Source organism: Talpa occidentalis, unplaced genomic scaffold, assembly GCF_014898055.3.
Source record: "Talpa occidentalis isolate TD23 unplaced genomic scaffold, MPIMG_talOcc4v2.1 talOcc4.8, whole genome shotgun sequence".
In the NCBI taxonomy this organism is placed as follows: domain Eukaryota; kingdom Metazoa; phylum Chordata; class Mammalia; order Eulipotyphla; family Talpidae; genus Talpa; species Talpa occidentalis.
In genome coordinates this window covers 106114099-106138744 of record NW_023605194.1, presented here as the reverse complement: position 1 = coordinate 106138744, position 24646 = coordinate 106114099, and the positions used below count along the sequence as shown (strand labels likewise).

At 42.4% G+C, this 24646-nt stretch overlaps 1 long non-coding RNA gene across 1 annotated transcript in view; it reads left to right on the top strand.

Moving 5' to 3' along the window:
* The window catches only part of LOC119234562 (uncharacterized), a 145380-nt gene that overhangs the window by 14714 nt on the left and 106020 nt on the right, over positions 1 to 24646 (top strand). The window contains exons 2-3 of the long non-coding RNA XR_005122648.2: positions 5484 to 5581; positions 8894 to 9023. This is a non-coding gene — a long non-coding RNA (uncharacterized LOC119234562). The remainder of the gene's footprint in view (positions 1 to 5483; positions 5582 to 8893; positions 9024 to 24646) is intronic.

The following is a 24646-nucleotide window of genomic DNA, read 5'->3' as shown; positions in this document are numbered from 1 at the left end:
CAGCCCATGGAGCAAAGGCCTTTGAGACAGGCAGATAGATAGGCAGACACAGTGCATACCCTGATTTCAGAACTTATTGGGTCATCCATGTCTTCACAAAAGGAGTAAGATAATGTCTGCCTTGCAGTATTGAGAAACAGACAGAAATAAAAATAAATATAAAGACCCTGGTATAGTCAGTAAATAGTAGCAATTATCAGTGGTTAGTTTACTGGCTCTGGAACCAGGTTGACTGGGTTCTGTCTCACCTTACCATTTATAAGTTATGTGATTTGGGGCAAATTCCTCAATCACCTTGAGCCTATTTCATTATATTTAAGATAGAATAATAACAGTAGCTACCTTTTAAAATGGTTATGAATATTAAATAGGCTCGTTAATGGAGTAGTTTAGATGGAGCCCAGGCACATAGTCATTACTCAATAAATATTAGCTATTATTATTTTTATTAGCTATCGAACCACAAAGCAACTTTTCAACCATGCATTGAGTCATCATTCAGAGTTCAAATAAAGTCACAGATGTAATTTAATTTGTGTGCTAAAATAAATTTGCACATAATAAATAAATAGAGATGACTTGTCTTGACACCAGGTGGCTCATTAACTACAGGCCGCCATTTCTGTGTCCCATGCTTCCTCACGTCAGGGTGGCTGGAGGGAGAACATTTGAAGACATTCTGAAGTCAGGGCTCTGGGCCAAGTCCTAAAAAGTAGAAGTCCTAAGCTGGGAAACAATAAAAGGGAGAAGGATGAATTTTCTTCGAATCAGCCTTTCTGACTTTGTAAGCATCTCTGAAGAGTTTCAGACATGATAGCCTCCTTATATGATGGCCAAAGTGAGAACTTATAGAACTGACTGAACCTCATCTTTCTGGCTTCAAATGTCCCATACTAGTTGCCCACCCCAGCCAATGACTGAAGAGACCTCTTAAGTCCCTCACTAGCCCCAAGCCTAGCTTCCCTTTGACTCTAAGTCACCTCTGCATGGGACCGCTGCCTTCATGCTCCGGCATGGTTCCAAGTTATAAGGCTGGCAGTGCTGACCAAGTATTCACTGAGTTTTTTACATGGATAACTAATAACCAGTGGGGGGGCTAACAAAGGGACCATGTCTGTGTTTATATCATACATAGACAGATGACCCCTTACAATTTTCAACTTTATGATAGTGTCAGAGTGATATGCATTCAGTAGAAATCATGCTTAGATTTTGAATATTAATCTTTTCCCAGACTAGTGATTTGCAATACAATGTTCTCTCATGATGCTGGACATTGGAGGTAGTCCCAGCTCCCAGTTAAACTTGCCATAAGGGTAAAGGACCCATTCTCTACAGATTGTTTTTCACTTTTAGTGTAGTATTTAATAAGTTGCACAAAGTCTTTGTATAAGCCTACAGTAGCCTATAAAATAGGCTTTGTATTAGAAGATTTTGCCCAACTGTAAGCTTGTTCTGAGCACAAGTGAGCCTGGTTGGGCTAAGCTATGATGTTTGGTAGGTTAGGTGTATGAAATGAATTTCAATTTCATGATATTTTCAGCTTGTGATGGGTTTATTGGAGTTCACTACATCATAAATTGCCCCCTTCCTAAGCTCTTACACACTTACTTGTGGCAGGGTATTTATAGCTTCTCTAAAAGACTGTGAACCTTTCAAAAGCAGGAAACTTGTTTTTTTCCATCTATAATATTTGAGGAATGAGTGAATGAATCTGTCCATTCAACAAATATCTGCTAGCTCTGATCAATGATCTGGAGATACCGCAGTGCAAAAGACAGATGAGTTATGTGATCTCATGGAGCTTACATTTTAGAAGAGGAGACAACCCATAAATAAGTAAATGAACAAGGTAATTTTAGATAGGGAAAGCAGTAACCCCCTCATAAATCCCATGAATGCAAATTTCCTTGGCATTTTCTAATAAGGAAAATGTAGTGTGTAATTTGGCCCTGAGTGCCTTCTCTGTGCACCAGATCTTTGCAGTGGGAAAAAAGTATAGCCTGCAAGGATTTATCTAAATTACTAAACTGTAATGATCTAGTCCTCCAAAATGAGACAAGCAGCAGCACTGCTTAAGTGTTTTAGCTTGGCCTGCAATTTGCTAATCAGAGGTTGGAGGTGACATGCCATAAAACTGCACAAGCTTTTAACTGATAGGTTTACAGAAGGTTCAGCAGCAAATCTGTGCTCTGTAATTGGAAGTTTAAAGGCACAAATCTCAGGTCATTTAAATAAAAAGCTCAAAATTCCTTTCACCTTCTCCCTCTTCTAGAAATTGGAAGAAAACATCTGTCAGAAATAATCTGATATAGGTCCGTAATTCTCAGTGACGAAAAAATGGACAGCTATTGACAACTAGGTCCTTTCTCCAGATACCCACAGCACTTCTAACTTATAAGTGTATCTTAAAAACATGATAAACATGTTTTGGAAATACTACTCGGCATGTCTACATGATCAAAGGAAAACAAACTTAATTAGCCTGGGCCAAATTTCACCATTTGATACACAGAGATAACTCCCGCTGAGATAATTATACAAAAGCCAGAACTGTTTGGATCTCAGAACAATGTGTATTTTTCAAGAGCAGGAGTTGATTTTTAGCATGCAAGCATGTGTTCTGTGTGTCTTTGTGTTTGTACAGTGTGTGTGTGTGTGTGTGTGTGTGTGTGTGTGTGTAGTGTTCCTGTGTCTCTTCACTGCCTATGAAGAGAAGGATTTGAGAACTGAATGATGGGGTAGAAATCAGAGGTAAGAGCTTAAGTACTCACCTGCCTTCTTGTTAAATGATCTACTTGTAGCTTTCAGAAAAGTTTATGTGTTAGTGTTTGTGTGTTTTGGTGAAGATCCCCTTCTGATTTTTGTGATTAATTAATAATCTGCAGGTGGCCAAGAAATGGTATAAATGGAAAATAGTGCCATGAGACAGAATGTCACCAACCAGGGTTCATGCTAATGCTGCTTCCCTCACCAGCGCTGCTGGGTTTTCTTCCTGATCCTTAATTCCATAGACAGCTGAGCCAAGTTGGGGGCAGAAGGAAAAGAGAAAAGGCTACTTACTCTTCTTCCGTAACTATATTCCTCATGTGTAAAATTGATTCAGAATCTTGAAGTGAAAAGCATTGACATTTGCAGGGAGGGATGCACCTTTAACTTTGTGTTAAGGCAAATGCTATTATGTGATATAAATAAATTACATAATTCATTCTAGGCATCCATGAAAATAGTGAGATTAAATTATTCCAAAGAGATTACTTCTCAGAAAAGAGCTATTATACAATTTCTATTCTTGCCCTTAAAGTTTCACTTAGATTTATATTCAGAATGTTATCAGAACACATTCATCTAAGCAAGAGGCTGTCTAAGAATTTCAGTTATTATTTGCTTTCCTTATATACTTACACATGCATTTATGAAGTGGAAGGAAGCACATGCATGCAAATGGACAGAGAGATAGAAAGACAGAAAGACACCCCCCCCTCCACAATGCTCTATCTCCTACAGTGCAATCATTTTGACAGGCTGATTTCTAGTAGGTGCCCAGTGAATTGGTTTCACAGCTTAGCTATTCATCGTCAGACAGGGTGTCTGTGTCTCCCCATGCACTTCCAGTTTGCAGAGCGGTGCCAGACTGGCATCTTGTCTTGTGACTTGATAACAGATTCCATTAATAGTGCATCCAGTAGCACTAACTTCCAGTCCCTCTCAGCTGGGGTGAATCTGGCAATTAGTCCCAGCCTGAAGGACAGCAAAGCTTGGAGTACTCATGTGCCAGGTCACGCATGAGAGGGCGACTGTGAGTTCACACCCTTTATGTGCACAAGGAATTGCCAAAAAGAGAGTTTTGAAGCTAAAATGATGAGGAAGAGTAAAGGGTAAAGACTTCCCTGATATCTGCTACACTCGCTGTGAAATCTGGGGTGACACAAAGTCACCTTTGTTTCACTGAGTTGGGACTCTGCCTTACTCTGTGCTCTATTTATTCCTCAACACATTGCTGGTTCTCAATGATTATCATTATCATTATTAATGATGGTAATAATTGACAACATGGTAAATAACTTGAATAGAGCTAGTTTCGTGAAGAAAAAAATAAGTAACTGTAATAATGGCTCTTTTACACAGTAATAAATAGCGCATTTGTGTCTTGGTATTTTAAATTATGTCTTTGTTTGCTGAGGCTGGAGGGCATAGGGTGCAATTTTGAAATCCAATAAATGAACAAATGAATTAGCATTAGGAAAAGGGTACATGTTAATCAAAGCCAGCCATTTGGACTTCAGGTCCTTAATTGCATGTAAATTTTCTGTTTTGCTTCTTTCTTTCTAATATCATTTATGGAGTTACAGAGCTGGCCTTACCCATAAGAGGAAGAGAATGTAGCTTACTAAGTGCTGAGGTTTTAGGTTCTGCCGCAAAAAAAAAATAATAACTCCCAAAAGAGATGTCATTTAATAGAGGTAAAGCCTAAAATGCAAATATACCAGGAACAATGGCTGGGAAGGACCTGGGAAGCTCCTGACTCACTCAGCTACTCTGCTGACTTTGATCGGTCAATAGTAGGAGATAGAGACAGACCTCGGGAATCAGTCTCTGTGAAATAGAAGGTTACTATTTTTTTTTTTTTCTGAAAGATTTGCCAACGGTCCTGCTCAATAGTCTTGAAAAATTGAAAAAAATACATAAGGTTTCTCTGACCTGTATCTTAAACCACTTCCCTGCAAGGTAAATATATATACCACAGTAAATAATTTTGGTTAAACTGGAAGTGGAAAAAAAAGCAGCATTTCCTGCAACGTGAAACAATTGCTCAAGCTTTTTCACCTCTACTCTTTCTGTGATTTACAATGACGTATAGTATTGGAATAAAAACTCAAATATGATCTATGGGGCTGGAAGTATATTTCTTTTAGAAATGATTTGGCATGAATGTATTTGTGCAACTGAACTCATTTGTTTTAAAAGATGGCAGAGTGGATTTTACCTAGAAAACCCCTTGGAATTCTAAATACACATTCCTTGGGGTATGCATTAATTTTCAGAATCTGGTAGGAAAAAAAAATGGGAATCCATTTCAACTAAGAATGCCTTTCTTTAAATATCAGCCTGGTAGATAAAGTGTCAACTTGGTGAAAGTAATAATAATAAAGATGATAATATCTCATTGAGAAACAGATCCAGCAGCATTTCTTCCCATTTTTTTCCAGAGCACCAGTGGCTAGCTATAGTGCATCTACGGATTATGGCTTTACATGACTCCCTGATGCCTCATTTCCTAGGTCTCCTTTATTTAATGTCCCAAAGCGACTCTCACATACTTGGAACTGTTGGACCATCTCCCACTGTCAAGAGTAGCCATAGATTCTTCATTTCCTTTTCTGGACAATTGGAAAACTTCTTGCCCAAAACTTTGAATTTCATTTTGGTCCACTGAGGCCTAGTTTCCCCTCAGACCCACTAAACACTTTCTTTTTTTCTAGGTCTCTGCACTGCTCTGTTGACCTTGCAGCCTCCATGCAGCTGCTGCCTCAGACCACTTCTGCAGCGCTCTCCTGGGGTGGAGCATCCCACTTCCTGGGTGAGTCTTTGTACCTTCCATGTGCTCCTGAGTTAGAAGGGAATGCTCTATTGAAGCACACCGCATATGCTCCATGTGCCAGTTTCCTCAGGTTTCTGTAAAAAATCACCACAAAGTGGGGGTGGGGAGGGGTTCAAAACAACAGCATTTTTTTCATGGACAGTTCTTAAAGCTGGAAGTCCCAGGTATGGGCAGGTTGATTCCTACCTGGGGTTCTGAGGGGGGATGGGTGCCAATGTTCCTTAGAGGTTCTAGTGGTTTCTGGTTTTCCTTGGCTCATGGCAGCATAACCTCACTCTCTGTCCACATCTTCATATGGTGTCTCCTCCCCAGGGTGTGCCTGTGTCTCCTCTTCTTATAAGGACACCAGTCACTTTGGACCCATCCTATTCCAGTATGACATCTTAATTTGGGTGGAGGTAAATGACAGAAAAATAATTTTTCCTCTACCCTCTGAGTCCTTAGCTGAGACTCCTGTAATAAAATGATAGATTAGCAAAAAAACAAACAAACAAACAAAAAAACCCAACCAGAAGTTTAGTAACAAGTATAGCTCACAGATGAATGGGAGAGCCCCAGGGTGAAGTGATTAACTCCTGGGGGTGGCTTGGAATTCAAGAGTAAATACCATTTTAGAGGGATTAAGAGGAGAGTATGTCAGCTCTTAGTGGAGATTAAATGATTTTTAGGGAAGATGAATGAGTCCCTGAAGAATAGATGGGAGGTATGATAGCTTGTGGCAAAGTTTGTCTGGGTGTGGTATCTACTCTAGTGTCTTCTCCTGTGATCACGGTCCATCTCCCCTGGTTAAGGAAACCCCCAGAGAGGGGATTATGACAATTGATACACTTTTGGAGGGTGTCCTTAGGCAGATAGGGGCAAGTTAGAGTAAATTTCTCCCTGTGTTTGCTGTTTTTCAGGTGCCTATAGTTAAAGCATCAATGTACAAAAATGGTCTATTTCAAGGTGGCCTGTCCTGATGCCTACACTCATAGTTTGGGGTAGCATGTTCTGTGACCCTTGACTTCATGACAGCTGCACAGATCTTATTTGCAAAACAGGTCACATTCTGAGGTACTGGTTCTTGGAACTTCATTACACCTTTCTGGGGACACAGTTCAAGCCCAACAGTATTTTAGATTTCGTTCATATTGTCAACTTTACTCACCACATTGTGAGTGCCTTGAGGCCAGTTCTGTGTCAACTGAATATATTCTAGCACCTGCACACTGGCATGCTCATCAGTAATGGCTGACTAGTGAAAAAGCCCTGGTGTGTTCATAATTACTGGGCTACAAGTCAGGGAAATGTTGGTCCATTAGAGAGAAGGGCCCCTCACCCCTGTTGGGCGGCTACAGTCCATCCTCCTTTGGAATATTGATGGAGTAGGTATAAGCACAGCAGTTTCACTTTGCAAAACTAGTTTCAATATTTCAATAAACCTGACAGAAGTGGTATGTGTGTCCCCAGAAAGGCTGCACAGGCTAACCAAAATGTCAGGTTTCTTTGCTCTTAACCCAGAGTCCATTTTAGATGGGAGCTGAGCGTGGCTCAGAAAAGCTAAATCTCAGCCTTCTCTGTGCGGTGTCCTTGCAGGGTCAATTTACAGGAGCCGGTTTCTAAGCAGGGTGGTCTCTTCGAGAGCCCTAAGCACACAGTAGAAGCAAGAGCCCACATTTGCCCCTGGTGTTACTCTCACTATCCTCATTTATCTACAGCAACTCTGCTTCTCTGCTTCAAAGCAAGTACACAGATTCTCTCCCTTTCCTTCGCTGCTGGTCTTCCCCAGACTTCATTTCTGTTGTTGTTGTTCTTTAACTCCCCCAGCATGATATCATCCCCCCATTAAGCAATAAGCCTCCTTAGCTTTCCTACCTCAGGGGGGAAGGGTCTGGCTTCTCAGCCTAACAGAGGAGCTCCGTTGCTGGTCCTTAATGAAGTGGATATTAGAGGACTTCAGAAAAATCCCCTCAATACAAATGCCCAACTAGTAAAGCTCTTGTTTTGCTGCCTAATCCTATTTTGTATGTTAGAAGTGAATACCACCCTCATCCTTTTTCTTTGTAATTTCTACAACAAATTCTAATCTCTCCCATGGCAGATGGACACCGTGGGCCTGCTAGTGCAAAAACAAACAGCAAAGGCTCATTACATAATTTTCAGAATTTCACTCTAATATATTAATTACAAGTTACTTAGTGACATGGCAAGGAAGGCAACTGGATGATAAGATAGAGAGGGTAATATGGTGGGGAGTTCCGAGAGCTTTGCAGCCCATCGGACAGCCTTGAAGGGTGTAGGAGTTCAGAATATGCAACCCCAAATATGCCACCCTGTATCAGGACCATTTTGAGCTAAAGGCAATTGAAAAAAATAAAAGCCAGCACAAGGGAAACTCTTCCTGCCCTCTCTCAACCAGGATGGGTGAGGTGACTCGATCACCAGAGGCAACTCAAGAACCTTATCAGCCCGGGGAGGGTGGGCAGCAGATGACTCTACCTAACAAACCTTGTCAGAACCACCCTTAACTCCCATCAGTTTTTCCCATGTGTCTGCCACCCCTAAAAAATGTGTTGTTCTTTTGTTAAGATGCTATACAAGGGTCTCCCTGGTGGTGCAAGGGATTAAGATGCAACCTATGAAGCTCTCTGCAGCCACTGCAGCACAAGTCTGATCTCCAGCCAGGGAGCAACACACATGGCACAGCAGACCTCTCATGTCTCACCCACTGCTCCCCTCAGCAGTGTATTTCAGTCAATCTGCCTGTTCTGTTCCCCACTCAGTCTCTGATGAATCCTCTCACTCCTTGCGTCTCTGGCCTGTACCCCAGTTCTTATATGCATAAATAAATAAATCTTTTTTAAAAAAAGATCCTATAGAAGAAGCCCAAGTTCTAACCACCCCTTTGAGTTACTGACCACTGAGTACTCCATGTGTACGTGCAATGCATGTGTTCATGAACACCAAATTTTTTCTCTTGTTTACCTATTTTTTGTCATTTTAATTTGCAGGGTTCCCAGATAATAAACCTAAGATGGATAAAGGGAAATTTTTTTCCTCTCCCTATAGGATTGAAAAAAAAAAAACCAAACTTAGGAAAATGATCCTAAAGAGACCCTTTTTTTTCTTGCTCCTGTCATTACGACATAGACCATATTTCACCACCACCTTGGCCAGTCAAACACTTAATTTTACCTGCAATAGCCTCATTTACTTCAGATCAAGAAGTGTGTTCCCGAGGACCCAGTCTTGGGCAGATCCTGTAACACTCTCAGAGACCCTTATCTAGTGATGTTTTAAAAATGTTTTCAGAGCCTGTCATTATCATGATGGAGTCTGGAGGAGGGAGAGGAAGAACTAGAAGCTTTAGTGATGTTGTAGCAGTGGTTCTCAACCTCAACTGCTCATCGGAATCATCTGGAAAGCTTTGACAAGTCAGTGTGTAAGTTATTTTTACTTAAAGCCTGGCTTTTGGAACAGCATTGATCGGGTACTGAATTCTGGAAGAATTTCTTTTGGATTTCTGTCATAAAGTTGGGCCTAGGCTGCTTCTGTTCCCAGCGTTGTGATTGGCCTGTGTTCAGGTGACATCCTTCTGTCTGTGCTTCTCCCCAGCATCTCTCCTCAGCCCCTGGCATCACATATTCAGTGTTAGCCTGAGCCCGCGCTGCATTGTGAGACAGCTGGGGACAGCCATGTCTAGACCTGTCATGTCACCCATGTGCCATGGGTGCCAAGAGCACATCATGGATCGTGCAGATCTCATTATAGAGAAAGGTGTCACGTTGAGCACGAGGGCCGGTTGGGTTTACTTATCCTTATGAGAAACTGGAACTGTCTAAGGAAGATATTTGCTACCTCTGTGGTATTTGGCAACATAATGCTTAACATTTCCAGTTTGCCCATGAATGGTAGAATTAAGATTGAGATGGTTTCTGTTACTTCTTGGAGGCCTATAGCTGCTTTATTCAGATTCCTCAGAATTAATAGACCAGATTCACTTGGGGCTCACTTGGGTGGTGTTCCCCATGAGAGTTTGAAGTCAGGCAGCTGGATTCCAGATTCCTTATGAATGGGTAGTTGAGAAAGAGCCCATCAGGAGCCAAGGACAAAGTAGCGGGCTGTGGGCATGAAATGACATGCGACTTCCTGAAGCTTTGGCTTAATCATTCATTATTTTCTTCTTTTATTTACTGGCTCAAAAAAACATGTATTGCCCACCACTCAGTTGGATAGGCTCCCTGGTTGCCTGGTTTATACTAGGTGCACCTCGATTATTTGTGAGATGAATAAAAAAGAAAATGCTGTATAGAAGGAGATCCTCTCAAACGACCCTGACCTGCTTTGTGGCCTAGACCTCCTGACCTGTCACTTTTGTCATGAATGTGGGTCAAATGTTCCTGCTTCCTGATTTCTCCAGGTGGCTTTTCCTTCTGGCTACTTCTTGGCATGTACATAATTTCTGTCTCTTTCCAACATCTTTTCTATATTAGCATTTGACTTGTCAACGATAACATTGATGTTTATAAATCCACATATATAAAAGTATAGCTTTTCATCGACCAGTAAATATTAGGGTTAATGCCAATAGTGGCCATAAATGTTTTACAATCTGCTTTTCTCTTTGTGGCTTAGTTTTCTGTATACCTTCCTTTTGCTTTTCACCTACTTTCTATTCTTTCTCCATTTCCCCCCAGCTGCAATTTTTTTTTCATATATAGATCAGGATTAAGAATGAGAGCTAGTGAAAAACTATTTTAGAGAGGAATTGAGATAAGAATGTGCTTATTTACTAAGAGCTGATTTTTCTTTTTTTAATTAAATTTATTTTTTTTTTTTACGTTGTGGTTAAGTTTTGGACAGTATTTGATTTCTGCCCTCCGATGTAGGCCCCTCGTTCTCCCTCTAACATAGCAGTGGTTATCACTCTCCACCGCTTCTTGTGTACTTCTCTCCCCTGTCTTAACTCTTTACTTTATTCTGATTTTATTTATTTTCATTCTAATTGATGTGATGCATTTTACTGAGATGATGAAAGGAAGCAACTGATGAAAGGAACTAGCCTGCTGGCCAGCCGAGTGACCTGGGCCTCTCTCTCCTGGATGCCAGGTCGAAGGCTTAGCATAGAGGAGGCCATTAATAAATGCTTATTTAATCACTGCAAAGGAGACAGAGAGGCTTTAAAATCTCAAATTAGTCCAATAAAAATGTTGAAATGGAAATCGGGGGAAAGATTGAAATGCAAATGAGATTTCAGAGTTCTCCGTGGATTATATTGCTCCTTTCTGCCTTCTCTAAATTAGCATTGATAATTGAAAATTGACTGAATTTAATTTGAAATTTATTAATAGGTACGCAATATATTTGGAAAAAATCAGTGTTGTCTGGCTAATCAAATTGACTTATTCAAATAACTTTCAAACTTTTGACTCATTTTTATCTCACAGGCTTGTTCTATACTTTGCATGGTTCGAATAAATTTCCCCTCTACAACTACTGCAAAGTTAATAGTAAAGCTTAATGTAACCAAAACCCTCCATTTATGGAACCCAATTTTCCAGAGATGTTGGCTTTATGAAATGAGAACAAGGGTCCAACCTGCAGTGTAAGATCTGCCTCCCATGCCAGGTGATGGTGGAGGCGCCGCATTGACATCCCAGGCGATTAGCTTCAGTGAATCATTCTTCCCACACTCCCATTCCATGCGGCGGTCGGGACTTCTGTTTGTCCTCTGTATAGGCTTCCTGGCCTCCTCTCTGTCTCCCCCTCACACTGACAGGGGTGCACTGACCCTGCTGTTTGCTTGTCCACTAAGTTTCCCAGACACCCCCTTTCTCCGGCTCCAAGAACTGCTCTTACGCCTCTCTGGAGAAGGGTCTTCCCTTCCATATTCTCCTTTTCTTCCTTTCTGGCACAGGCATTTTTGATGTATTTCTGTGCTGGTCAGAATTTGCTACACAGTGAAAATGTCACACCGGCAAGTTTCTTCTCAGGTCTTGCAACATTTCCTGAGAACACCTGGCTGATTTCCATATTTATAGAATATTATTTTTAATGGAAGTGCTTTTGACCCTACCGGTTCTGCAAAAATGAAATTTTGTTTTATTTTCTCTCATTTTTTTGGTCCTGGGTCTTGAACCTAATGTTTTTATATTGGAAAGCTGTGTTTTCTAGCTTTTTCCCCCTCTTCTGACTCATATCGACAGCTTTTATTTGGATCTTCAGTTAATATTAGCATGAAAACTAGCATAACAAAGTGTGATCATTTAGCTAAGAGATTGTCCCTGGTGCCTGTGGACTTTTAACCACGCAATCATGGAGTTTACTCCAGGTTGTTTTTCCAATGTAAAATTTTAACTCTTACTGTTTAGAGCCTGAACTCCACCTATTGGTTGGCAGCAGTGGTTACGTATAGATAGGATGAAGTGGTGAGAGGACGCGGGGAACTCATCAGGGGTGGAGGTGGAAAAACTATGGTATAGCTCGTGATTGGCCTTGAACCAGAAGATGGTTACAGACTTGAACATACATGCAACTTCCAACAGAAGGAATCACTGAGCCCACCTGTAGGGTAAGGAAAAATGTCAGGCTTTTCTGCCCTCCTGCCGTCAGGACAGGTGATGGATCCTTGCGGTCCTGAATGCATGCCTGATGGCGGGCACCTGGAGTAGGGCATGGGCAGAGGGAGATAGGATTCACCTGGGCTGAGACTGGGCTTTTAAGGGTGGCATCATGGGGACGTCAGCAGAAGCCGAGAACGAACAGAAGCTGAGAGAGAAGCAGAGAAGGCTGGAGAGCCCAGATAGAGTGAAGACTTGCTGGGGGCTGGGAGGCCTGCTAGCCTCCCGGCCCCCCAGTCCTCCTGCCTGCCGTGTACCTGGTAATCCAAATAAAAACTTGCAAAACCACTGAGGACTCTGACTCCTCCTTTACCTGGTCTGCTGGATCTTAGAAAACCTGCTCAGTGGCCATTCCTGCCCTTTACACCACCTTAGCCAGATTTTTCTAAACATGCCAGTTCTGGACCTTATGGTGGCCCAGGGGTTAAGTTTCAGCACTGTCACCACTTCTGCTTGAGTTTGATCCCCGGCCAGGGAGCTCACCCACAGTTTGCCTCTCCAGTCTCATCCGCTGCTCCCCTCAGCAGTGTATTTCAGTGGATCTGCCTGTTTTGCTCCCCACTCTTTCTCTGGTGAATCCTCTCAACCCCTGCACCTCTGGTCTATACCACATTTCTTCTATACAAAAAAAGTACCAGTGCTGTTTGAGCACCCCACACTTTTCCTTGCCTTCCCCAACCCAGGAAAGGGGAATTAATAACAATTTAATACACCAGATTTTCTTTATCTCCTGCTGACATGGATAGGGCGTCAGATCCACTGTGTAGCAGCATGTGCTGTGTGGCTGTCATTCCCAGCTCATAAGAAACAAACAATAATGTGTCTTCATTTCTTTTGCCGCCACCTCTCAAAATGTAAAAAAAGTTCATCTGTGATTGCAAATGGCTGTCTGCATGGACTATGGAAAAGGAAAGGTCCAAGCAACTCCACCTTAAGTTCTGTGGACAACACTGGTCCCGGGCACCTGCAGTGGACGGGAGAGCTCCTGTCCATTCTCACAGCCCCGCCTCCCACGTGGGAGCCTTGGCCAAACTCCTGGTGGCCTGAACTTGACATACAGTTAGCTGAGAGGACAAAAGATAAGCAAGTACACTGCTCACCATTTTCTTTTATTTTAAAAGTATAATTTCCATTTACTTTTTCCCAGAGGACAGTTTCTCTTCAGCCTGTAAATTAAGGACTTAACTCCCTTATTTGGGCTTTGGCGGAGGTCGTGGAGTGGCACCTCAGGTCTAAATCAGGGTGCGGCTTCCTTCCTGGCATCAGGAGAACAGTTCCTGAGCACCTTGCTGTGAATGGATCCACTCATGCAGCCATGTAATTGCACATACAGCTTGGGAAGCACACAGACCTCGAAGACGCTTATTGCAAAATGTCTGTGATGTTTCACAATGGACTTCTGAACAGCTTTGCCCTCCGGCATGCACTGCGCGCAGTTGGGGCAGCAAGCGGGCTGCACGTGGCCATGGCCCTTTGCGACATGATTGTTAGCCGCTTTCTCTTCATCATCTTTGGAAGCAAGGACCGCAGAGATGATCCAGTGAATCTGACTTCCTCATATTACACACCGTTTTCTTGTTCTGAAAGTGACATTTCTTGCAAGGATCCTGCACTGCTTCTCCTCAGACATCTATGGTTTCCCTGAGGGCTCCTTCCTGGGAGCTGGTCTCCATGTAAGACAGTGTCACAGACCGGTGAATGTCTAATGCTGGGGCTGACCAAATAGATGTCAGCCAACTCTAGAGCCCACTGGGTGACTTTATAGTGCTCCCTTTCTCAGCTGTAGAAGTTGCCCATCTCTCCCCTACTTAGCATCAGAAGCCCTTAACAGACTTTCAGTGCCATTTCAATAACCTCATGTCTCTAGTTGAAATATATGGATAGATTTATCTGGGTATGGCCTTCTTATGGGGAACAAACCTTTTAAATTATAAGAATGACTTATTTTGCCAAAGATAAAGAGGCATTCCTGGGAGGAGTAGTAATTAGGGCATCTTGGGGGGTCATTTGCAGGCCAGGCTGGCCCCTCATACCAGACAGACTTGAAGTTCTGGGGAATTAGAAGTTGAACAAACAAGAGTAAAGCACTCGGTTGAGCTATAGTCAGGAGGGCCAGCAGTTTTAGTGTTTTGGGTACAATTCTGTGTTTGCAACATTGCATCTCTGTAGAGAGACATTGCACGTGGTTTCTTTTGATGAAGACTCTAAAGTGATTTATGACAATTCAGAGAGACATTCGTCTGGAGTGGTGTTCTTTGCAGATTAATAATAATGGCCCAAAATAGTATGCCCACATCTGTTGAGAATTAAGGTTGTTGGAATAATGTTTGTTATAAATTGTTAATGAGGAGTTCATCAAATTCTTCATCCAGACTTTCCCTCCCTCCCCCCTTTTATTCTGGGAACAAAACCTAGCAAACAACAGCACAGACATACAAAGAAAAAAGATCTGAAGGAAATACATGAAATGATCACACAGCTCATCTAAATAGTGGCATCTTTTTTCTTTTTTGTACTAATGTGAGTATTCTACATGTTCTACGAAGTGCATACAATACAATTATTAACAGTTAAACAACATTGTTTGTCTCATAACACTGCACCTGTATTGAGGTCATTATAAAAGGAAAAATGATAACCTTTCCAAAATCCCGGAAATTAAATGGGGATCAGAAGCACGGTCAGATGGAAAGCTCTAGCAGGCCAGTCAAATGACTTGTCCCCTCCCCAAGTGCCTCAGTATATAGAATGGCCTTGACAGCTAACTGCGGTTCAGATAACAAACCAAAGAGAGAGAGAGGCTTTTATTTGAATTGTCAGCCTTAGCCTTGAGATACAGCGCAAGTGGTTTTAACAGCCAAATCACATCTTTGCGAGCAATGTCACAAAGATAGAAAAGGAGCATTATATTTTTTATCTCACAGATGTCCTGAATAAAGTACACTTGGTACCAATTTCATCTTGATAGCGCATCACAGATCACAGTGACAGCCTTGCTGGAAAATCGCTGATACTGGGTGCAGCTTGGTTTTTTTCCACTCTGGTTGAGGAAGCTCTGCATTGTCATTAGCACAGACACATTACTGTTACTTGCCATTTAAAAAGACTTCTTGGTTTTGATGGATTTCATAGTACAGGTACCAGAATACCCGGCCTCTAGAGAACGCAGGTGGGATGAGTGAACTCAGCAAGGATCCCATCTAACTAAACACACCATGGTATCACCTGCCATCTGCCACAGCATATGCTAATAAGACATGGTTTACAAACTAAATAGATGGTAAAACTCTGATTTCCTAGACCCACATGAACTCCAATTCAAAACTTAGCTGTATTTGCCAAGGCATCAGGAACCAAGACAGTCATGACCTTCTCCGGGTCTTCAGTGCTGGGAGAGCTCATTTAGAAAAGGTCCAGGTAACATGGAAGATGGAGCACAGCTGCTCAGAGAAGAAGACTGCACCTCCTGCTCTCTGGTTAGAGTAGATCTATGAGCATGTAAGTGAAAATCCTCATGAAATGTCACACTGTCAATCATCTTAGGTTGATCCTGGACTTTGTAGGGCTGGATCCTGTTTGGTTTGGGACAAGGAGCTAGAAGAAGGCAAAGAAGAAAGTCAAGGAAAGGGTCACAGCAACCCCGAGGGAGGATTTGTGCGTTAACAGGCAGTGGACAGCAGACAAGAACAGAGGGAGAAATAAGAACAGTAACCATGGAGTTCACTGTTTCAGAAGCAGGAGTCAGCACCTCTTTGGTGCTTGGTGCCTTGAGGGTCCAGAAGACCCCGAGAGGTGAGGGTAAGGGGGAAGGAGAGGAGAGAGCTAGAGGCAAGGAAGAACAACAGAAGGAAGAGGTATCTTCGTATGCTTCCTGGTTAGGAATCGTTGAACATGGAAACGGTGGTTCTGTTGCTCTTGGTTCTCAGTGTGGTGATGGGACTGGTGACTAAAGGAGAGACAGTGACACCCCATCCACCCCCCAACTTGTGCATATCAACAGTAGAGACATAACACTTTCTGTTCACTCAGGAACCCCTTCAGTCTGAGTAGGTTCTTTTTTTTAAAGATTTTATTTTATTTATGCATACAAGAGCTAGAGTGTAGGCCAGAGGTGTGGGGGTAGGGTTGAGAGGATTCACCAGAGACAGAGTGGGGAGCAGAACAGGCAGATTGACTGAAATACACTGGTGAGGGGAGTAGCGGGGGAGACAGGAGAGGTCTGCTGTGCCATGTGGGTCAGCTCCCTGGCCAGGGATAGAACTCGTGCTGCAGAGGCTGTGGATAGCTTCATAGTGCTATGTCTTAACCCCTCGCACCACCAAGGAGGGCCCTGAGTAGGTTCTTAATCTCTAAGAGAATCCACATTCCTGAACTACCCTTTGGAAGATAGGCCTCCTTAGGCAGTCCAAAACAGACCTTCCGAAGACATGTAGATTATTTCAGTTTGCTGTCAGTTGAGATCGTGCATGGTCCTGAGAAACTTTTATCACTCTCTTAACTACCTAGAAGAATGAAAATTAGGGATATTACCCAGAATTAGAGCTTTCACCAGAAATAACCTCTCTAGTGGAGAAACCTATCTATATGGCAAGGCAGATATCTACAGAGCATCTGGTCTTCGTCATTGACTCATCCTCTCCTCATCATGTGAGTCCTTCTCCTCCCGAAGCCCCAGGGCCCATCCTGTCCTTAGCTCAGAATATAAACACCCTCATTTTGCCCCCATTGACTTTAGAATTGATCTCCATGTAGATTCTCCATGTGTGTGTAATTAAATTTGTTTTTTCTCCTACTCGTCTAATGTTACTTTGACTACTTGACCTGGACCTACTTGGGGGAGTATTATACATACTTAAAGTGACTGTATGAACCTTGTCCCCATCCTACATTATGTATCTTCAGAATATGTCCACAATCTGACCATGTCGTATCATCCACACGGCTACTACGTTGGTCCATGGGAGGAAGCCTTCCTCTCCTGCCTGCATAGTGCTATAGCTTTCTAACTGGTCTCTCTGCTTTTACTCTTGCGTTCCCCTACCCGCAACAGTTGTTCTCAACAAGGCAGTTAGAACAATGCTTTGAAAACATTGGCCATCTCAAGTTATTGTCCCGCTCCATGTTTCTTTCTAGTAGGGGGAAAGTCTGTCGTTGTAGAATATGGCCCCCACTACTTTCCTGACCTCACCTGCTGCTTTTCCCCCATTCACTCTGCCCTGATCATGTGCCAGGCACATGTCCATCTCAGGATCTTACAGTTTCTCTCCAAGGTTCTTCTAGATATTGGCATCCACCAAGTCTTTGTTTAAATAACTCCTTTCCAATGAAAGTGACTTGATTCTATTTAGAATTATACAGTTACCCTACCTTGCTGGCACTTCCCCTCTTGTTTTTCCTCTGTAGCACAGGCAGTTATCACCATAAATGCATACAATTTATTTATTTAGCTTACTGTCTGTGGTCCCTCACATACTCCCCACTCCTCGCCACATACACTAGAATAGGAGCTTTATGAAGACAGGGATTTCAAGCTGACTGTATTCTCAGTACCTTGAATGGTGTCTCACACAGAGAAGGTGGTAAAAAATAGTTGTGAACTGAATTTGCTGAATTTTTCTAATAGTCATGTGGGCAGTTTTCTTATGTACAGTTTTATACATTTGAAAGGTCATGGCTGATTGGAACAAGAAAAACATTTGTAAAGTCTTACTCATACCATCTGGAGGCTATTCAGGCTACATATGAAGTGGGTTGTAAGTGGCAGCCAAATGTCCTGTGGACAGAAATTAACACTGAGAGAACCTTCTAGGTTCTCTGTGTTCCTTCTTAAATGAAGTTGTAGCTCATTGGCAAAGGAGGTGCATAAACATCTTTCTCTAGGTTGCGTCTGCTGCGTGGAAAATGCCATTTTCCCCCAATGTCTCTTTCTAACAAATCACTTTTGGTTACCCGAAATGGTTTTAAAATGAAATAAAGAAATATAAAAGGTAGATTTGATGCCAGATCTCTCCAAGCCCATCTGTATACTTGTTTATTTTTCATGAGGTCTGTCTCATTAAAAACTTGGACATAAATGATGAAAGCTTACTGAATAGTTTTTGGTCATGCAATTGAAAATAGTAGGGTTGAGACAATGACTTTAGAGACCATTCAAGGATATTAACAGTGTTTTTGCTGATCTTGTTTACATGTATCAGCCCTATTGGCTAAAAATCCATAATTATTCTCTTGACATTTCTTTGTGAATTGATAGTGCTATTGAAAATAACATCCCTGAAGTCACAGCAAAGTAATACTCATTATTTTAAAAAGCCATCTTATAATGTTTACCTTGCTGTTAAGTGTATTTCTTATTTAGCCTTGAAGTGCTGTAGTGTTGGAAAACATTGTATCTTATATAATGATTGTAATTTTAAAATGAAAACCACTAGGTTATCTTTTCTGTTTTGATTTTGCTGGCTGTGTGATTTTTTGGGGTGCTATCTGTAAACATATATAAAATAAATGACAGTAAATGCATTACAGAGGTATAATTCCATTGAGGTTTCTGGAAACAGCTTTTAGCCTCAAGAGCCGAGCTCTCATAGTTTGTGTCGGATCAGAATTGCAAGACAGAATTATAGCTCCGTTACTCAAGGTTTGCTTGTTGTTAATTTTATGGAGGACATAAAAGCTAATGTAAAGCATCTGTCGCATCCTTGACCCCCTTTAAGAAACCTGTATCCATGGCAGCTGGTACAGGTAGGAGGAGGAGCGGGTGGAGGAGGAGGAAACCCTGAATCTGCATAGGGCGTTTCAAGCAAAAGAAATGTTTTTGTCCCTTCAGTATCTCTTTGATGTTAAATGGGTGTGGAAAGCTTGGGGTAAATTTCAATCTTTTCAGTTTGTACAGCTTTATTGAGCTCATTCTCTATAACAGGGGTCATTCTAGATGTTGGGGTGACAACAGTGAATAAATCAGGTCAGAACACCTCCTGCCCTCTTGGAACTTAGTTATACTACAAATAAACAAGTAAGATATAAAAGGTTACATGTGGCAACCCATTTGACGCAAAATTGATTAAGAAAAGGTAGCTGGGGGTTGGGGTGGGGAATAGGACTTTCAGGGCTGAGGCTGGGGGTGATCTTTTAAATAGAAAGGATAGAAAAGATCTCACTAATATTGTAGTATTTGAGCAGGAGACGTGGGAGCAAAGCCCGATACAGATCTCTGGAGGAATAGCTTCACAGGCAGTCTGTGCCAAGGCCTTAAGATAGAAGGCTTGGCAGAAAGAGCAGCCATGCCAGTGTTACTGCAGCCAAGTGGGTGAGGAAGGGAGTGATGGGGGGTGAGGTCCCTGGAGACTCGGAGGACCAAAGGAGCTTTCTAGGTCAAGGAAAGGTCCTGGAGCCTCTTAGTAGAACGGGAAATGATAACATTTCAAGAGGATCATTTTGGTTGCTTCATAGAAAAGACATGATCAAGAGGCAGTGTTTTAAATAAGAGATCAGCTAGGAGGCTGCTACAAAGATTCAGGCAAGAGATCAGAGGGCTTTGGCAGACGGTGGCAGGTGCAAGTGGCAAGATGAAGTCTACTGTTTTTCCCGGAGCTATTTTACCATCAAGAATCTTTATTATTGGTCCTCCTGTGGATTTTGTATTTTTAAAGATTGTGCTTTCAGTACATTTTTCATGTATTTAGGGAAAGCACACAACTGCAAATCAGCTCTTCTGATCAGCAAATTTATTAACCGTACCAATTTATCAAAGTTTGCATTGTAAAAACAAGATATTTGTTACCAGCCGTAGAAGCTTTTAACATAGATATTATTTCTGGTAGGCTTTTACAAATACTAAAAATAGCTTCCAGGTATTCTTTCTTCTTTTAAGGATCTTTGGAGAGTCATAAAACCCACCATATTTGATAATTGCAGTTACCATCCAGGGAGAAAAAAAAATCAGTGACTTCTCAAAAATGAACATTAAATGACAAGTATTGATTGTTCTTATGTACTTTCTCATGAAAAGCTCAACAGAGTTTTAAAAAGATGCAGAAAATATTTTTGCATTTAGGTAAGCATTTTAAAAAATAAAGGAAGGCTACAAAGCAATGTGGCAGGTTTTCCTCTGTCACTTGTAAACCAGATGAGGAGGCAGTCCCGGAGTTCCTGGAGTGTGGGTATAGCAACATTTTCATGTACAATCAGGACAAATGGCATAAACTAGAGGCCCAGGGGTAGGGTTCTAGTCGCTGGCTTGCACTGTGTGACCCTGAGTGAGTCTCTCAACCTCTGGAAATGAGAAGCTCCATCACAGAATAAGGGGGGAGAAATCAGGTCATCTTGAATATCCTTTCTGGCTTCTTACTCTGTAATTCCATGAAGTCAGACTAACGTGTTCCAAGTTGTTTGGGGGCAGAAACTTTGGAACCTATATTTAATGTCTAATGCATTTAAAGTTTCTAGTTTTTTTAGTCCTTTTCTTATTTAAACATGTATATTTTCCCCACTTTCTTTTTTTTAATTTTATTTTTATATTCCCCATACAATTGCAACCTCCTTATTTTGACCCCAATCCCTTCTCCCCACCCCCCATAGTGTGTCTCTGGTTCATAGTTGTTTGTTGATTTTGATTTTTCCTTTCTTATAGTTGTTCTTTTTTCTGGTCCCTTATTTAGGTTTTCTAGATTCCTGCTATGAGTGAGACCATCCGGTATTTTTCTTTTTCTTTCTGGCTTTTTTTGCTGAGCATGATCCCTTCCAGTGCCATCCATGTTGCTGCAAACTGCATGTGTTTATCTTTTTTGAATGCTGAGTAATATTCCATGGTGTATATGGACCACATCTTCTTGATCCAGTCATCTATTTTTGGGCATTTGGGTTGTTTCCAAAGCTTAGCAATTGTAAACAGTGCTGCTATAAACATAGGGGTGCAGGTGCTCTTTGGAATTGATGTTTCTGTGTCCTTTGGGTAAATACCTAGGAGTGGAATTGCTGGATCATACGGAAGCTCTATGTTTAGTAGGTCCAGAAATGTCCACACAGCTCTCCACAGTGGTTGGACCAGTTTGCACTCCCACCAGCAGTGCAGGAGAGTTCCTTTTTCTCCACATCCTCGCCAACATTTGTTGTTGCTAGTTTTTTTAATATGTGCCATTCTCACTGGTGTGAGGTGGTATCTCATGGTAGTTTTGACTTGCATTTCCCTGATTGCAAATGATGTTGAACATTTTTTCATATGCCCTTTCGCCATTTGTATTTCCTCTTTGGAGAAGTTTCTTTTCATCTCTCCTGCCTATTTTTTGACTGGATTGTTTTCTTTGTTTTTGTTGATTTTCCCCCATATTCTTTTGGCATTTAATTTTCCTAGTAAACAGTCTCTTCATCCTTAGCAATAAAAAAGTTTCACAAGGATGTATTTTTTATCTCTTGCTGTAATTCTTTTTCAACTTGCTTTTTCAGTTCCTCCAAGGTCCCTTCTGGAATTGTGGAGGCCGAAGCTCAACCACTTTTTCACGAGATTTACCACCCTATCCCAAGCCACATTCCTCTCCCTGAATTCTAAGTGTGACCTTGGGAAGATGACGACGGGGCTCCTGTTAGCCTCTGCTTCCCATGGAGATGCCACCCAGGCTACACTTGTGCTCAGCGGTCAAATCTGTCTCAGTATTTGGTTCGGAGCCTGGTTTTACTGTGGAAGGCTCTGGTGACACCACCTCTAGGATCGCCTGCCGCAGTGCCTTGGGACTGATGTGGTCTCTCTGGTTCCTTACTGGGCTTTTACCCTTTCCACTGGCCTTGCTTGTGGCACCCTCTTTCTTAGGTATCTCAGCACCCAAAAGAAGGCAGGGTCCCCCCCGAGTGCTGGGTCCAGTGCCAAGCTTTCAGCCAGCCTCTGAGCAGAGATATCCCTCTCTACTTTGCTTGTACATTGAAGGTAAAGTCAACAGAATTTGCTGACAGATGAGATGTCGTATCTCCCCATGGGCTCATTTCCCTGGAATTGCTGCCAGGGTACACAGCGATTTTGAGATTTGTCCTCCCTCCTACTTGGGCTCTGATGTTGAGTTCCCTACACAACACCATCGATCACATTTGGGGTCTGCTGTTTCCTTTGCCAGTTTTTGCTCTGTTCACATATATGGCATTTGCCAGGGCATAGAACTTTATTCTGCTGCCCTTCTCTTTTCTGAAATTCAACTTCTTTCTGCCATTGCAAAGAGTTCACGCTAATATTCAGCAGCTCACGGGATCCAAGAACAATCAGTGTCTGCATCTTCCCTGCACCGTCAACTCGGCGCATCAATTATTCCTTCACCAGAACCTCAGGTGTCTCTTTCCTTCAAACTCTGCTCCAAGTTTTAACTGCATCACGTCAGACATTGTAATCCTTTTCATACTGCTTCTTTTGTCTTCCTGCTTCCAGAAAGCCAGCAGCTAGCAGCTAGAATTATCCTTGTCCAGCTTCATTTTCATCAGCCCACAGCCCCCTCTAGATTCCTGTCTTGGTTTCCAATTCATTCTCTTCCAGATTCCCCTCTGCCTCCACTTACATTGTTTAACATTTTCTTTGGCAAACATTCTCACCACATCCCTTTCATCTTCAGCACATATTTATGTAAGTTTGGATTCACTCTGGCAAATCACTTTGAGAACTGCTAGCAATTAAAGCAAACACAGGATCTGAAGTGGGGCAAGGTTTTTGTTGTTTCTGTTATCTGCTCATCCCGTAGAGAATTGAACATAATAAACCTCATTGTGCTTGTGAATACCGCTGGGAGGGGTAACTTCATACTCTGTGAAGCTTCATTTTCCTTATTAGTGTAAAGTAATTAATTGGTGTGTTAGTCATTTATGTCACTCACCAAATATTTTTATTCTTCTGATGTACAAAACAGGATTATGCTTTCTGGCCTCATTTTGGCTGGGGCAATGTGACTTATTCTGGCCAATGACTTGAGAGTAGAAGTAATATAATTTCTGAGTGAATGCATTTAATTACCAGGAGAGAAGACTCTCCAGCCTCCTTTCCCTTGGGATGATGATGGCAACTTCTAGGATGGCGGCCTGGTCATCGGTGGCAGCCTAGGTCACTGAGTGACTCGATGAAGCAGAGCTCCTTGGTAAGCTGGGATGGTGACACAACACGAGGGGGAGACCCTTGTTTTGGTCATTGTGACTTCCAGGTTGTTCATGGCAGTGTAACTTGGCCAGTCCTGCAGGATAGATTCAGGTCATCTCTCTGTGATATCTGAGAACGGACCTGAGAGTTTGAATGGACATAAAGAACAAGCCTCAGTTAGATTCCAGCAAACGGATTCCTGAGGATGATGGTGTTAGAAAGAGGAACAGCGCTGCATATGGGGGAAGTATGTAGTCTGAAGGTAAAGTGGAGAAATAGCTAGGGTTTGTCTAAGGTTGGTCCTATATCTCCTATAGCTTCTCCAAGAGGACAGAAAAGGTACTTAGTGTTTGCTGCCAAAAACATGGCCGACTGCTAATGCCTTCCAGCCAGGGTACCTTTTGGTCTGGAGGGAGCGTCCATCACATATGATGACCAGAAGGTGCAGGCAGAGGTAGGAGTCTTGGCTCATAACCTCCCATGGCTAGTTAGCGTGACCCACCCACATGCCCAGGTACCATGATTAGGCAAGAGAGTGATCATAGGTGGTCTGTGGGGAGGTACTGCAAGGTCAGGAGGACCCAGCAAAGCCTGATGCTGCCTAAGTACCCGCGTGTGTCAAAGGGATGATTTCTAGCTTCCTGTCGACACCATTAGCTAAATTGCAGTATCTGCTTCTAGTACTGCCTTTGCCAGGATCATTGTTTCTTGCTTTGAATTCTGGGGGAAGAAGGAGAAGGAGAAGTAGGTGCCCTCTGTGTCCCTCCTTCTCGTGTGAAGCCAGGAAAAGGAGCCTGCTGTTTAGAAAGTTGCTTTGTTTTTAATTGGTGGGAGGAGGCGTGTGAAAGCCTCTAGTTTTCTGCTTGTGTTATGATTTTGTGACAGTGTGAAGTCAATCTCAGAGCAGTTACAGCTCTCCTGAGCTGTCAGTAACTCAGAGACTTCAACTCTGATTAAAACCCATGACGACAAAAAATTACCATAATCCAGTGACAGGCATGAAGAGAAAGTCATAATAATACTGATAACAATGTGCCCTTTAAGAGGGCTATTATAGTTAGGGCCTTGCTTCAGCACAGAGAAATCTCAGGGTTGCCACTGATGTAATTCAGCACCTTGTTAATGAATGTGACCTGGTCGGTGCAGGGCCCACCTCAGATTCTTACACCTGGGGCAGGAAGAGGTTTGCCTACCTGGAGTGATCTGTTTGCTGTTGGTGACAGGGAATACAAGCTACAGATGTGTTCTCTGCTCTGACCCAGCAGGGAATGGACTCTTGGGTGTCAGTCCATCAAGTCCAATTAATGGCCTGAATCCCCTTAATCTCAGGGTCCTCAGAAACAA